The sequence below is a fragment of the Pinus tabuliformis genome, chromosome Q (assembly GCF_031772625.1).
Source record: "Pinus tabuliformis cultivar Carrire ecotype Pingquan chromosome Q, CPIR1, whole genome shotgun sequence".
Classification (NCBI taxonomy): Eukaryota; Viridiplantae; Streptophyta; class Pinopsida; order Pinales; family Pinaceae; genus Pinus; species Pinus tabuliformis.
In genome coordinates, this window is record NC_142296.1 from 148,589,795 (window position 1) to 148,604,603 (window position 14,809).

A 14,809-nucleotide genomic window follows, 5' to 3' on the forward strand; every position below is an offset into this window, starting at 1 on the left:
AGAGACCTTTACTTCTAAGTAAATCTTCCATGTAGGCTATCCATTGGAAGTAGTTAGTGCTGTCAAGAATGACTTGGCATGGACTTTCCATTTTTTAAAAAAAAACTGAAGCTGAAGATGCTGAAAGTAAGTGTTCCAATGGATAGATCTCGAAATATTAGGCTGTTTTAAAAAAAACGGCTCTGAAAAAGGCTTCTGGATGAAGAAGTTATGGCTTTTTGAAAAAAAATTGTTGAAGTTGCCGGCAAAGTGCGCGAATGTGCGGGAATGAAAAAAAATCCGCCCCCACAAAATGAAGACTTGAACCCAAGACCTCTACTCTCTTAAAATAGCTTTGAACCAATTGATCTATACAAAAAATTTGAGAGAGAGAGAGAGAGAGAGAGAGAGAGAGAGAGAGAGAGAGAGAGGGGGCCTCGGTTTACGTGCTTGCCTTGAGAAAGCTCTTTTTCCCTACAAAACACAAAACACAAAACCCAACACGGATATGCAAAGAAAAGCGAACCTTGCGGCTCGAAGTTAGCTTTAGCCAAAAAACTAGATATTTTTTAAAAAAATCTCAAAATTAGCTTTAGCCGAAAAACTAAATATTTTTCTCAATGTTTCTGATTTTCCGAGATCACACTAAGGTGCAGGGAAAAGAGCATACGCATGAGAAAAATCCTTCCTTTCTGTTTCTGATTTGCCCAGATCGCACAGAGTCGCAGGGCAAAGAGCATACGCAGAAATGAAAGGTATAAATCCGGTTAAAAAAAAAGGTAAATAAACCGAAACCAAAATAAGCAGAGAGAAAATAACAGTAAACTGCAAAAACACTGTATACCTCCCGATCTGAAAAATGACGCAGCTAGAGCTACCGGAAACCTTTTCGCGTGAAACGAAAGGGGTTCCTCACTAGAACAGATGCTCCGAATGCAACAGAGCAGTCCTCTCGGCCCGAAAGCAGTCAGAAACAGTAGATCTAGGAAACGACAGCCGCATGCAGTTCTACCGGCTTCAGATTTGGATCACCAACGGACGCGGCCCTCAAATAGCTCTGATACCATGTAGGAATTTACAGGGTAAGTTCCTCAGAAAGAACACCAAAAGGACACCGCTCACAACCAGATCACAGATCAATACACCAGTATTTTTGACGTGGTTAAAACCCTCAAAGAGGGAAACAGTCCACGGCCTGCGCCAACGTGGCTACTACAGGCAATTTATTAATCAAAGAATAAAAATTTACATAAGATTCTCTCATGCACGGATTACCCGAACAATGACCCTCCATGCGCTTTAAATAGAACTCATGGACCAATCGGGTGTCAAGCCACGGATCAAGTGTCGGTAATACCGAGGAGAGAATGAACCGTCGGATCACTACATATCGTGACCGTCGGATTGTAAGTTACAATATGTACAACGGTAAAGAAACACACTTTACCTAACTCTATACCTAACTCTAAACTAGACCAAGTTGTACTTAACTATTTCCTATGTGTCGGAATATCCTAACAGTTGGTTGGTGAATATCATTCTGGACCTGCGCTGTAACTTTTGAGAACCCTTATGAATAAAGATTACGGGAATGCTTTGTTGATGAACTTGCTGGTTGTGGGATTAATGGCAAAAGAATGTGTTACAGAATTCTCGTGTTACCTCACTGATCAATAAGTTTTTTTAACTCTTGTTTTATTGTTCTTATGTTTTATATATCATCTATATATCATATTCTGAATTGCAGGAAAAAAGGATAGCCTAGAATTTACTTTGCTGTACTCTGTGTTCAATTCATGTCAATTTTTATGTTTTCTTCAGGACTAGCATAGGCAGGAATTCTTGACTGCTCTTGTCTCCCTGGTTCTTGCACCCTGAATACAATTTGGGAATTCTTAACTACTCCTTGATAGTATTTACTCATCTTCCCTCTGTTAGCATAATGAAAGATTCTTAATTTCCTTTCATTCCCTGACTTCATTTCATCTTATTCCAGCTTGAAAATTGTTCTGTGTTTAACTATCTTGCTCTGTAGTTTCTCCTTTTGCCAAAGAAACCATACCCAGAAGTTTATTCCCATTTGACTCCATTAACCCAATGGTCTGAACTTCTCATACTTTGCAGCCCTGCTCTATTGAATGTCACCTTCCAAACATCAAACAAATACTTGCACCTCATAACTAGCCTAACATATAGCAAAACAAAGCTAAATCACAAAGAGAGAGCCCTCTCTGGTTGCAGATTGGCTAGAATCTGCAGCTAAAATACTGGTTAGTGGTTACCTCGGCCGTATTCCCTCCTTAGAATTTTCCTGGGGAACAACCTGAGTGATAACATCTTCCTTTTTTTCAAAAAGGATGGCTGCCCAAAAATTATCAGGCACATCAGTCTGAAGGATGAGAAATCCATTACCTGGCGGTTTGAGGTCGGGGAGATTTTTTCATTCATCTTTTAACATTTGGACTGCTAATGTGGCTTCTTGTGACCATCCAGAATGCAAATATCTTCTGATTGGAGCAGTTTTTCTGACAATCTAGGAATGTATTTATGCACATAGTTGAGTATTCCTAGAAATCGCTTAATCATTTTAGTATCCTGTAACTGATCGGGAAATTCAGATAATTTTGTTAAAACATGGGGTTGCTTCTAAATTTTACCATTAATAACATGGATACCCAAAAAATCAATACTATCTTGAAACAGAAGCATTTTCTTTTCTGACAAAACAATACCATGCTACTTTGCTTCTTCAAAAAATATCTGTAAATGCTTCATATGTGATTCAAGTTCTTGACTGTGAATCAAAATGTCATCAATATAGACAACAATAAAATCATATTTACCAAAAATATAGTCCATTCACCTTTGAAAGAAAGCCAGAGCATTCTTCAGTCCAAACGGGACCACTCTCCATTGGAAAAAATCTGCGGGACATGTGAATGTAGTTTTGTGATGATCTTCTTCTTTGATTTGTATCTGGTAATAACCAGACTTCATGTCGAACTTACTAAAGATCTTGCTATTCATAATTTTTTGCATAATTGTTTCCTGGTGGGGCAGAGGATAGTTGAAGCCCTTTGTGATTGCATTCAATGGTTTATAATTAATGACCATTCGATCTTTTCCTCTGACTATCTCTGAGTGATTTCTTACCAGGAAAGTAGAACAAGAATAATGAGAAGAACTTGGTTCGATTAACTTGAGATTTAAGAGTTCTTCAATCTACTTTTTGATTTCCTTTTCATCTATTGGAGTACAGGGTATAATCTTTCCTGTAACCCCGTTGTCATGTAGAGTAATTATTTCTTGCTGAGGACTTTCTTTAGTCCAGAATGCTTGAGGATTTTCAGAACAACATTTCAACAATTCATCATAAATAGTCATTTGTTCTAGAGACCAATCAGGATTTCTGTTTTCCTTTTGTTTTGATTTTGTTTGACTCCTTTCTTCATAAATATGCAACAACTCTTGCCAATTATGATAAGTATTCTGGGATTTTTTCATGCCAGCCTTCTTTTGGCTATTTTCTTTTTTGGCTTCTGAATTAGCCAAAGTCAATCTTGGAACTGAGATTGCCTTCTTTTTTATATTTAGAATAACTTTGTCATCACTAATTGTAATTGGGAACACAGAATTAATAAACGGCATTCCAAGAAACAAACTTGCAGAGGCATCGTGGTGCTAAATTGCAGAAATTTTTAAAATACTCCTCCCTACTCTTAAAGATAAGTTATCAACATAGTGGGTGAGATTGACAGAGCCGCCAATGGTCTCAAAAATCAGAATATTTTGTAAAGGCTTCCATAATCCTTTGAATAAAGATGGGTGTGCTAAGTTATTGGAGCCACTTGTATCAATGAATGCATCCATAGTGATCCATTCACCTTTAACTTGGACTTCAACAGGAATATAGAGAATATTGTTAGTTTTAACAATCTTTTTGAGAAAAGAACTTTCATAGAGATTAACAGATGTGGGAATGGGCAAAGATGAAGATGACTGAGAAACTGTCTTTGGGTAAGGACAAAAAGAATTCAACGTGGATTGTGGAGGCAGAGAATTTAAAACAGAGTGTGAATTCTTAGTATATCGATTGGTAGATAGAGAGGGAACAGTAGAGGTAGAATCATCTGAAATGGATTCAGATGTCTCATCAGTGCAGTCATCAGAGTTATACTCATCACTAAAATGCAAGTCAGTTTCATTCTCAGATTCAGAACAATCATAGCAAATATTTATTTTCTGGCATATGTCGGGAACTGACTCAGTATCTGACAAGGAAGCATTAGTTAAAATATATACATCTGATACTTCATCTTGGGAATCAACAATTGACCAATTATCTACAAAATCATCAATCTCTATACATGCTTTCAACTTGTTGGAAGAGCTTTTGGGACATTTTCTGGCGAAGTGACATTCTTGTTTGCATATAAAACATGCATTGTCTCTTTTTGGTTGCCTGTGCCTTTTTAAATATTTGAACTTGCGGAATGGCTTTCTAGGATTGGCTACTCTCTTGGGCCTGAATTTTCGATATCTTCTGGATTTTCTCTTTTTGAATGGTGTCCATGGTAATAGAGAACAACAAACATCAAGACCAGGAGAAAAATCTTGAGCTTTCTTCTGCTAATAAATATATTTAACTTTTTCTTGACACCGAAATAAGAGATCTATCCAATAAGTCTATTCAATCTTTTTCCCTTGAACGTCCAGATCTTTCATTATCATATCACCTAGATTACCAGTCAATTTTGACAGGAATGAAATCTTTTGAGTAGACTCATTGGCAAGATTAGCTTTATAGATCTTGGCCATATAATCATTACCAAACCGATCTAAAAAATTTAAATCCTTCAATTCCATTCTTGCTAGATCTGTTATAATCTGTTTCTTTTCATCTGCCAGTTCGAGGACAAATTGGATTTTGAGTAGTGATTCTAAGGTAGCTAATCTTGTAGCAGCTACATGCATCTATTCTTCTTCTAATGGTCCCATCCACCAGTCATATACAATTCCGGCCATTCTTTTTTCTGCTAAGGCAAAAATAGATAGATTATCTAATTTAGAGACAATTTGCATTTGATATAGGGCACCAATCCAAACTCTGATGGATTTAGCTGGATTTGTAGACTTGTCTAAGTCTATAACATATCCAGTGGCATTGGCTGCAAACAAGTCTTCTTCAACCCTTGGGTACTTATGTACTTCACGAAGTACATTGGCTTTTTGGAGAGATGGAAAAATGAAGGAAGGGAATTTAGAGGCAACATTTTCTAAAGTGGCTATCTCACTTTTTGATTTGTGAAGATTTAGTGATTTTGCTGGCTCTAGTCTATGTTCAGCTTGGACACTAGATTCAGCTTCACTGCCCTCTAGCCTTTCATCTATATCCCAATAGTTAGGAGTATCCATGGAGATAGAAAATTTGGGAACCTTTGATTCTCTCCTTTTCTTTTCTTTTTTCTTTTTCTCTTTTGCTTCTCTTCTTGCTTTTTATTCTTGTTGTTCATCATGGAGAAGCTTAAGATTAGCTCAGACTGGGATCCTAAACCATCCAGAACTTCCTCTGCATGTGCATACCATGTGGTAAGGTAATTACCAATCTAATAGGTCTGATCTAGGTCAGCGGTGTTTAATGCATTATGCTCTATCAAGGGAGCACAGTCAGCTCAGGTCGGCAAGTGTTTTGACATAGAAGAGATGGTGCGAAACTTTGTCTTAGGAGGCCATTTCCCACCCTTTACAAAACGATGATTTACGTATTGCCATTCTTCAAGAGGAGGAAACTGGGTATGAGAAATACGATGCATTTTATTTATAGCTAAAAAAGGTTTAGATTCAGGTATATACAGTTCAGTTGACAATAGTTGTGGTTCAGAAAGACTGACTTCTTCAACTGGAGGGAGATTGACACGTCTTGAAGAAGAAGCTTCAGTAGAAGGTACAGGGATTACATAACGTCATGGCCTAACGATAGGTCGAGGAATCTATAGTTTTGTAGGAATAACATTTACTTTACCATTATTAATGGAGACTCTTTTGAGTTTTGACTCAAGCTTGCGATCATATGCAATCGACTCAGTAACTTACCTGAACCTCTGAAGAGTATGCTGAAATTCCTCACACCATACACCACGGGCTCGAGAAATACGAGGACACACGACTCCTTCAGTCTTCAACTCACTTTACAATCCCGACTTAAGGTGATCTTGGAACAAACTGTCCTCAGACAGGCAGCCCAGTAGGCTTCAGAATTAATTCAAATAAAAATGTTACATACCAAGTTATGCCTCATAGTAGAGCTTTCTGGTCTCTGATCTCTTAAAGCATAGAATACAAACACTCTTTCACACACTCACACATTCACTCACAACACAGACGGGTCTCTCTACACACACAAGACTCATACTTATAAGTTAAGAAACATATGATAATTATTGAAGGTCCTGTAAGACATTGTTTAGTCCAAATGGTGTCTGTTCAATATTCTCGAGTACAATAATTAAAAGAAAATGCACTACGAAGGTCCCATCAGACTCGATCACTATCATAATCGGAATCAGGATCATGTGCTTCTGATTAAGATGAGGGAAGATTTTGCTTTAACCATGATTGATTTAACCACTCCAAATATTCTCTCTCCTATGTGTGGTCCTGTTGCTCTTGAGCATCTTGGTACAAATCCACGAAAATAGTTTCATTTTCGTCGGATACTTTCTCTTTTCCTTTTGCCGTAGCTGCTTTTTCTTTTGTCGAGACTGTAGAAGATTCTCCTTTTAGTGGTGCCTTGGATGATTGTCCTATATCAAACTTTATCGTGTCAGTCGTAACATAGAGATTCTTTTGTGGAAAGAGATATTTATTGTCCTCTTTCGTCCACCGATTTACATAAGCCATTGGATCTATCTCAATGTCAAGGAAGGAATATTTTTTGCTTTTACGGAATTTAGGCATTGTTTGAACTGAAAATTAGACTCCATCTAATAATTCTCATTTGAAAATCTGAAACATGCTGACAGAGCATTCTATGGCTCATTGGATCCATAGCTTGCAGTTATGATTGATATTCTCTTGCTGCTACCAACCTAATTCAAAAATCATAGATGAACAAACCTTGGTTGACAATAATAAATTTATCAAACAAACTACATCATCACTCCAATTTCCTGCCATAACACTAATAGTAATTAATGCCTTTGAGTTAATCAGTAATTTGATTACTCCAAATCTTCCTTGAAGTGTTTCCAAAGTTCTGATCATAGACAATTTTTCAGGTAACTTGAGGCTGTGAAATTCTTTAAGCCAGAGAGTGATTTTCTTAATTTCTTCATTATTGTTGGCTATCACAGAGACAACAACTCGTTCAAGGCCATATAATTGTGAAAAAGGATTTGGGATAATAGGATTTCTGAACTCTAAACTTTGATAATCCCAAGGTGTCAAGAATGTTTGCAGATATTGCAATGTCCTTTCAACACATTGAGAAGCTCTTGTCTGTGGCTTCTTTTGACAATGGCCATTTTTTATTTCCCAATCTGCAAATGGTTCAAAGAGTTCATACTGGGGAAATGAATCTGTTCCTGCAAAATTTTCATCATTTCTTTGAAGAAATGCAACATCAAGTTCTTCAAAAAGATCAGGAATTCTTAACGACTTTAGAAACCTTCCTACCTTTTCGGTCATATTTATTTCATCCAAATCAAGCATTTTAGCAGAAGCATAAACAACAAAAGAGAAATCTATACCTCAAATGATCTGATAATAATTCAAAGTTTGCAAAACCTTGATCATGGATTCAGTATATTCTTTAGTCCAGTAATCATCAAGAGACTTGAAATAAATTTTTACCTTCATATTTGGCAGAGGATATACCTTTACCAATTCCTCATCTAGACCCAACAGAACAACAACATTTTTGGACTGCCAAGCTTGACATCTGTGTATCCATTGATTTCTTCTCATTATCAGTCCAATAACCTTTTTAATTTCTTTCACCACATCACCAAGAATTAATTCAAGAATTTGAAATCTTTTTACAAAAGTTTCAACGCTATCATCTGCAGGGGTCTTACCAGGAATACACAAATATCAGTTCTTTGGTTATAAACATGGGCCTTGTTCATTTCTCTGGTAAAAGAGTCGGCTAAATAATTGGAAATACCTGGCACCCATTAAACATGAAAATCATACATTTGAAACCATATCTGCCATGCCAAAAGTCTACCTCTTGCGAGCTATTTTGATATCTTGGCTGATAAGAAATATTTGAAATTCATTGATTCTGTTCTTATCAAGAACTTGGTAGGGGCCAAATATAATTCAAATTTTTGTATGCCATTAAAAACGGCAAGAGTTTATTTTTCTGCTAGAAAATATCTTTTCTGGTGAATCGGGAATTCTTTAGAGGCATATGCACAGAAAATGTCTTCTCCCGTCTCTTCCTTTTTTTTCAAAAAGGATGGCTGCCCAAAAATTATCGGACGCATTAGCCTGAAGGATGAGAAATCCATTACCTAGCGGTTTGAGGTCAAGGAGATTTTTGCATTCAACTTTTAACATTTGAACTGCTACTGTGGCTTCTTGTGACCATCCAGAATGCAAATATCTTTTGATTGGAGCAATTTTTTCTGACAATCTAGGAATGTATTTATGCACATAGTTGAGTATTCATAGAAATCGTTGAATCATTTTAGTATCCTGTAACTGATTGGGAAATTCAGATAATTTTTTAGAACATGGGGTTGCATCTAAATTTTACCATTAATAACATGGATACCCAAAAAATCAATACTATCTTGAAACAGGAGCATTTTCTTTTCTGACAAAACAATACCATGCTACTTTGCTTCTTCAAGAAATATGTGTAAATGCTTCATATGTGATTCAAGATCCTGACTATGAATCAAAATGTCATCACAAATAAAATCATATTTACCAAAAATATATTCCATTCACCTTTGAAAGAAAGCTAGAGCATTCTTCAGTCCAAACGGGACTACTCTCCATTGGAAAAAACCTGCAGGACATGTTAATGCAGTTTTGTGACGATCTTCTTCTTTGATTTGTATTTGGTAATAACCAGAATTCATGTCACACTTTCTAAAGATCTTTCTATTCTGAATTTTTTGCATAACTATTTCTTGGCGGGGCAAAGGATAGTTGAAGCCCTTCGTGATTGCATTCAATGGTTTATAATTAATGACCATTCGATCTTTTCCTCTGACTATCTCTGAGTGATTTCTTACCAGGAAAGCAGAACATGAATAATGAGAAGAACTTGGTTCGATTAACTTTAGATTTAAGAGTTCTTCAATCTGCTTTTTGATTTCTTTTTCATCTATTGGAGTACAGGGTATAAGCTTTCCTGTAACCCCGTTGTCATGTAGAGTAATTATTTCTTGTTGAGGACTTTCTTTAGTCCAGAATGCTTGAGGATTTTCAGAACAACATTTCAACAATTCATCATAAATAGTCATTTGTTCAGGAGACCAATCAGGATTTCTATTTGCCTTTTGTTTTGATTTTGTTTGACTCCTTTCTTCATAAATCTGCAATACTTCTTGCCAATTATGAGAAGTATTCTGGGATTTTTTCATGCCAGCCTTCTTTTGGCTATTTTCTTTTCTGGCTTCTGAATTAGCCAAAGTCAATATTGGAACTGAGATTTCCTTCTTTTTTATATTTAGAATAACTTTGTCATCACTAATTGTAACTGGCAACACAGAATTAATAAACAACATTCCAAGAAACAAACTTGCAGAGGCATCACAGTGCTGAATTGCAGAAATTTTTACAATACTGCCCCCTACTCTTAAAGATACGTTATCAACATAGTGGGTGAGATTGACAGAGCCACCAATGGTCTCAGAAATCATAATATTTTGTAAAAGCTTCCATAACCCTTTGAATAAAGATGGGCGTGCTAAGTTATTGGAGCCACCTGTATCAATGAATGCATCCACAGTGATCCATTCACCTTACACTTGGACTTCAACAAGAATATAGAGAAGATTGTTAATTTTAACAATCTTTTTGAGAAAAGAACTTTCATCGAGATTAACAGATGTGGGAATAGGCAAAGATGAGGATGACTAAGAAATTGTCTTTAGGTAAGGACAAAAAGAATTCAACGTGGATTGTGGAGGCAGAGAATTTAAAACGGAGTGTGAATTCTTAGTATTTTGATCGGTAGATAGAGAGGGAACAGTAGAGATAGCATCATCTGAAATGGATTCAGATGTCTCATCAGTGTAGTCATCGGAGCTATACAAATCACTAAAATGCAAGTCAGTTTTATTCTCAGATTCAGAACAATCATAGCAAATATTCATTTTCTGGCATGTGTCGGGAACTGATTCAGTATCTGATAAGGAAGCATCAGTTAAAATATATACATCTGGTAATTCATCTTGGGAATCAACAATTGAGCAATCATCTACAAAATCATCAATCTCTATACATGCTTTCAACTTGTTGGAAGAGCTTTTGGGACATTTTCTGGTGAAGTGACCTTCTTGTTTGCATATAAAACATGCATTGTCTCTTTTTGGTTGCCTACGCATTTTTAAATATTTGAACTTGTGGAATGGATTTCTGGGATTGGCTACTCTCTTGGGCCTAAATTTTCCATATCTTTTGGATTTTCTCTTTTTGAATGGTGTCCATGGTAATACAGAACGACAAACATCAACACCAGGAGAAAATTCTTGAGCTTTCTTCTGCCAACAAAGATATTTAACTTTTTATTGACATCGAAATAAGAGATCTATCCAATAAGTCTGTTCAATCCTTTTCCCTTGAATATCCAGATCTTTCATTATCATATCACCTAGATTACTAGGAAATTTTGACAGGAATGAACTCTTTTGAGTAGAATCATTGGTAAGATTAGCTTTATAGATCTTGGCCATATAATCATTACCAAACTGATCTAAAAACTTTAAATCCTTCAATTCCATTCTTGCTAGATCTGTTATAATCTGTTTCTTTTCATCTGCCGGTTCAGGGACAAATAGGGTTTTGAGTAGCAATTCTAATGTAGCTAATCTTGCAGCAGCTACATGCATCCGTTCTTCTTCTAATGGTCCCATCCACCAATCATATACAATTCCGGCCATTCGTTTTTCTGCTAAGGCAAAAATAGATAGATTATCTAATTTAAAGACAATTTGCATTTGATATAGGGCAGCAATACAAACTTTGATGGATTCAGTTGGATTTGTAGATTTGTCTAAGTCTAGAACATATCCAGTGGCATTGGCTGCAAACAAGTCTTCTTCAACCCTTGGGTACTTATGTACTTCACGAAGTACATTGGCTTTTTGGAGAGATGGAAAAATGAAGGAAGGGAATTTAGAGGTAGCATTTTCTAAAGTGGCTATCTCACTTTTTGATTTGTGAAGATTTAGTGATTTTGTTGGCTCTAGTCTATGTTTAGCTTGGACGCTAGATTCAGCTTCACTGCCCTCTTGCTTTTCATCTATATCCCAATAGTTAGGAGTATCCATGGAGATAGAAAATTTTGGAACCTTTGATTCTCTCCTTTTCTTTTCTTTTTTCTTTTTCTCTTTTGCTTCTCTTCTTGCTTTTTCTTCTTGCTGTTCATTATGGAGAAGCTTAAGATTAGCTAGAATTAGCTCAAACTGGGATCCTAAATCACCCAAAACTTCCTTTGCATGTGCACACTATGTGGTGAGGTAATTAACAATCTGATAGGTCTGATCTAGGTCAGTGGTGTTTAATGCATTATGCTCTATCAAGGGAGCACGGTCAGCTCAGGTCGGTGGTTGTTTTGACATAGAAGAGGTGGTGCAAAATTTTGTCTTAGGAGGCTATTTCCCACCCTTTACAAAACGATGATTTGCGTATTGCCATTCTTCAACAGGAGGAAACTGGGTATGAGAAATACATTTCATTTTATTTACAGCTAAAAAAGGTTTAGATTCAGGTATATACAGTTCAGTTGACGATAGCTGTCGTTCAAAAAGACTGTCTTCTTCAACTAGAGGGAGATCGACGCATCTTGAAGAAGAAGCTTTAGTAGAAGGTACAGGGATTACATAACATTGTGGCCTGATGATAGGTCGAGGAATCTATGGTTTTGCAGGAATAAGCTTTACTTGACCATTATTAATCGAGATTCTTTTGATTTTTGACTTAGGCTTGCGATCATATACAATTGACTTATATTGAAAATACCAATTGCTTGGAAATTCAGTTTGATCATACAGAACACCTTCAACTTGAGCATTTGAAAGACCAACAGTAAAACAATCTTTTAAAATGGGTTGTTTGAGTTTAGGGTGAGCTGTGTTGGTTAATTTAAAAGAGCTTGAACCAATGTAGAAAGATACTCAATATCTTCTATCATTTGAAGTCCTTGAACTCCTACCAGGAGTTTCCAACAATCTTTAAGATGGATATCGGCCAAGATGATTGAATAATCAAGAAATATTGTGCCATATTGACACCCAGTAGATATATTACCCAAAATAGTTCCTATTCTTGCATGGTCATAAATCTGGTGACGGGTATCAAAAACTTTAGCAATGCATGGAGTATTTAATCCATGTTGGAACAAAGGAGCAAGACCAATTCTAATACCACCAAAATGAAGATAGGAATACTTCTGATCCTTTACATACTGTCGAAATTTATTGATCTCATCATCAGAAAATAGATTTAAATCGACTATTTGGACTGTGGGACTAGAAATTTAAACTCGCTTTGAAAGAAGTTGAAGTTACTCTAAAAATTTATGGTCCCGCAGTCTAAATAGTCGCTTTAAATTTATTTTCTGATGATGAGATCAAGAAATTTCGACAGTATGTAAAGGATCAGAAGTATTCCTATCTTCATTTTGGTGGTATTATAATTGGTCTTCCTCCTTTGTTCCTCCTCTGGTGGTATTATAATTGGTCTTCCTCCTTTGGTGGTATCAAATACTCCTTGCATTGCTGAAGATTTTGATACTCGTCCCCAAATTTATGACCATGTAAGAATAGGAACTATTTTGGGTAATCTATCTACTGGATGTCAATATGGTACAATATTCGTGATTATTTAATTAGCTTGGCCAATATCCATCTTAAAGATTGTTGGAAACTCCTGGTAGAAGTTCAAGGACTTCAAATGATAGAAGATACTGAGTATATTTCTACATTGGTTCAAGCTTATTTTCAGTTAACCAACACAGCTCACCCTAAACTCAGACAACCCGTTTTAAAAGATTGTGTTACTGTTGGTCTTTCAAATGGTCAAGTAAAGCTTATTCTTGCAAAACCACAGATTCCTCAACCTATCGTCAGGCCACGACGTTATGTGATCCCTGTACCTTCTACTAAAGCTTCTTCTTCAAGATGCGTCGATCTCCCTCCAGTTGAAGAAGTCAGTCTTTTTGAACCACAGCTATCATCAACTGAACTTTATATACCTGAATCTAAACATTTTTTAGCTATAAATAAAATGCATCATATTTCTCATACCCAGTTTCCTCCTCTTGAAGAATGGTAATACGCAAATCATCGTTTTGTAAAGGGTGGGAAATGGCCTCCTAAGACAAAATTTTGCACCACCTCTTCTCTGTCAAAACAGCCGCCGACCTGAACTGACTGTGCTCCCTTGATAGAGCATAATACATTAAACACCACTGACCTAGATCAGACCTATCAGATTGGTAATTACCTTATCACATGGTGTGCACATGCAGAGGAATTTCTGGATGATTTAGGATCCCAGTCTGAGCTAATTCTAGCTAATCTTAAGCTTCTCCATAATGAACAGCAAGAAGAGAAAGCAAGAAGAGAAGTAAAAGAGAAAAAGAAAAAAGAAAAGAAAAGGAGAGAATCAAAGGTTCCAAAATTTTCTATCTCCATGGATACTCCTAACTATTGGGATATAGATGAAAAGAAAGAGGGCAGTGAAGCTGAATCTAGCATCCATGCTAAACATAGACTAGAGCCAGAAAAATCACTAAATCTTCACAAATAAAAAAGTGAGATAGCCACTTTAGAAAATGCTGCCTCTAAATTCCCTTCCTTTTTTCCATCTCTCCAAAAAGCCAATGTACTTCGTGAAGTACATAAGTACCCAAGGGTTGAAGAAGACTTGTTTGCAGCCAATGCCACTGGATATGTTCTAGACTTAGACAAATCTACAAATCTAGCTGAATCCATTAGAGTTTAGATTGGTGCCCTATATCAAATGAAAATTGTCTCTAAATTAGATAATTTATCTATTTTTGCCTTAGCAGAAAAACGAATGGTCGGAATTGTATATGACTGGTGGATGGGACCATCAGAAGAAGAGCAGATGCATGTAGTTGCTGCATGATTAGCTACATTAGAATTGCTACTCAAAACCCAATTTGTCCCCGAACCAACAAATGAAAAGAAATAGATTATGACAGATCTAGCAAGAATGGAATTGAATGATTTAGAGTTTTTAAATCAGTTTGGTAATGATTATATGGCCAAGATCTATAAAGCTAATCTTACCAATGCTTCTACTCAAAAGATTTCATTCCTATCAAAATTGCTTGGTAATCTAGGTGATATGATAATGAAAGATCTGGATGTTCAAGGGAAAAAGATTGAACAAACTTACTCGATAGATCTCTTATTTTGGTGTTAAGAAAAAGTTAAATATCTTTGTTGGCAGAAGAAAGCTCAAGATTTTTCTCCTGGTCTTGATGTTTTTCATTCTGTATTACCATGGACACCATTCAAAAAGAAAAAATTCAGAAGATATGGAAAATTCAGGCCCAAGAGAGTAGCCAATCCCAGAAGGCCATTCCGCAAGTTCAAATATTTAAAAAAGCGGAGGAAAC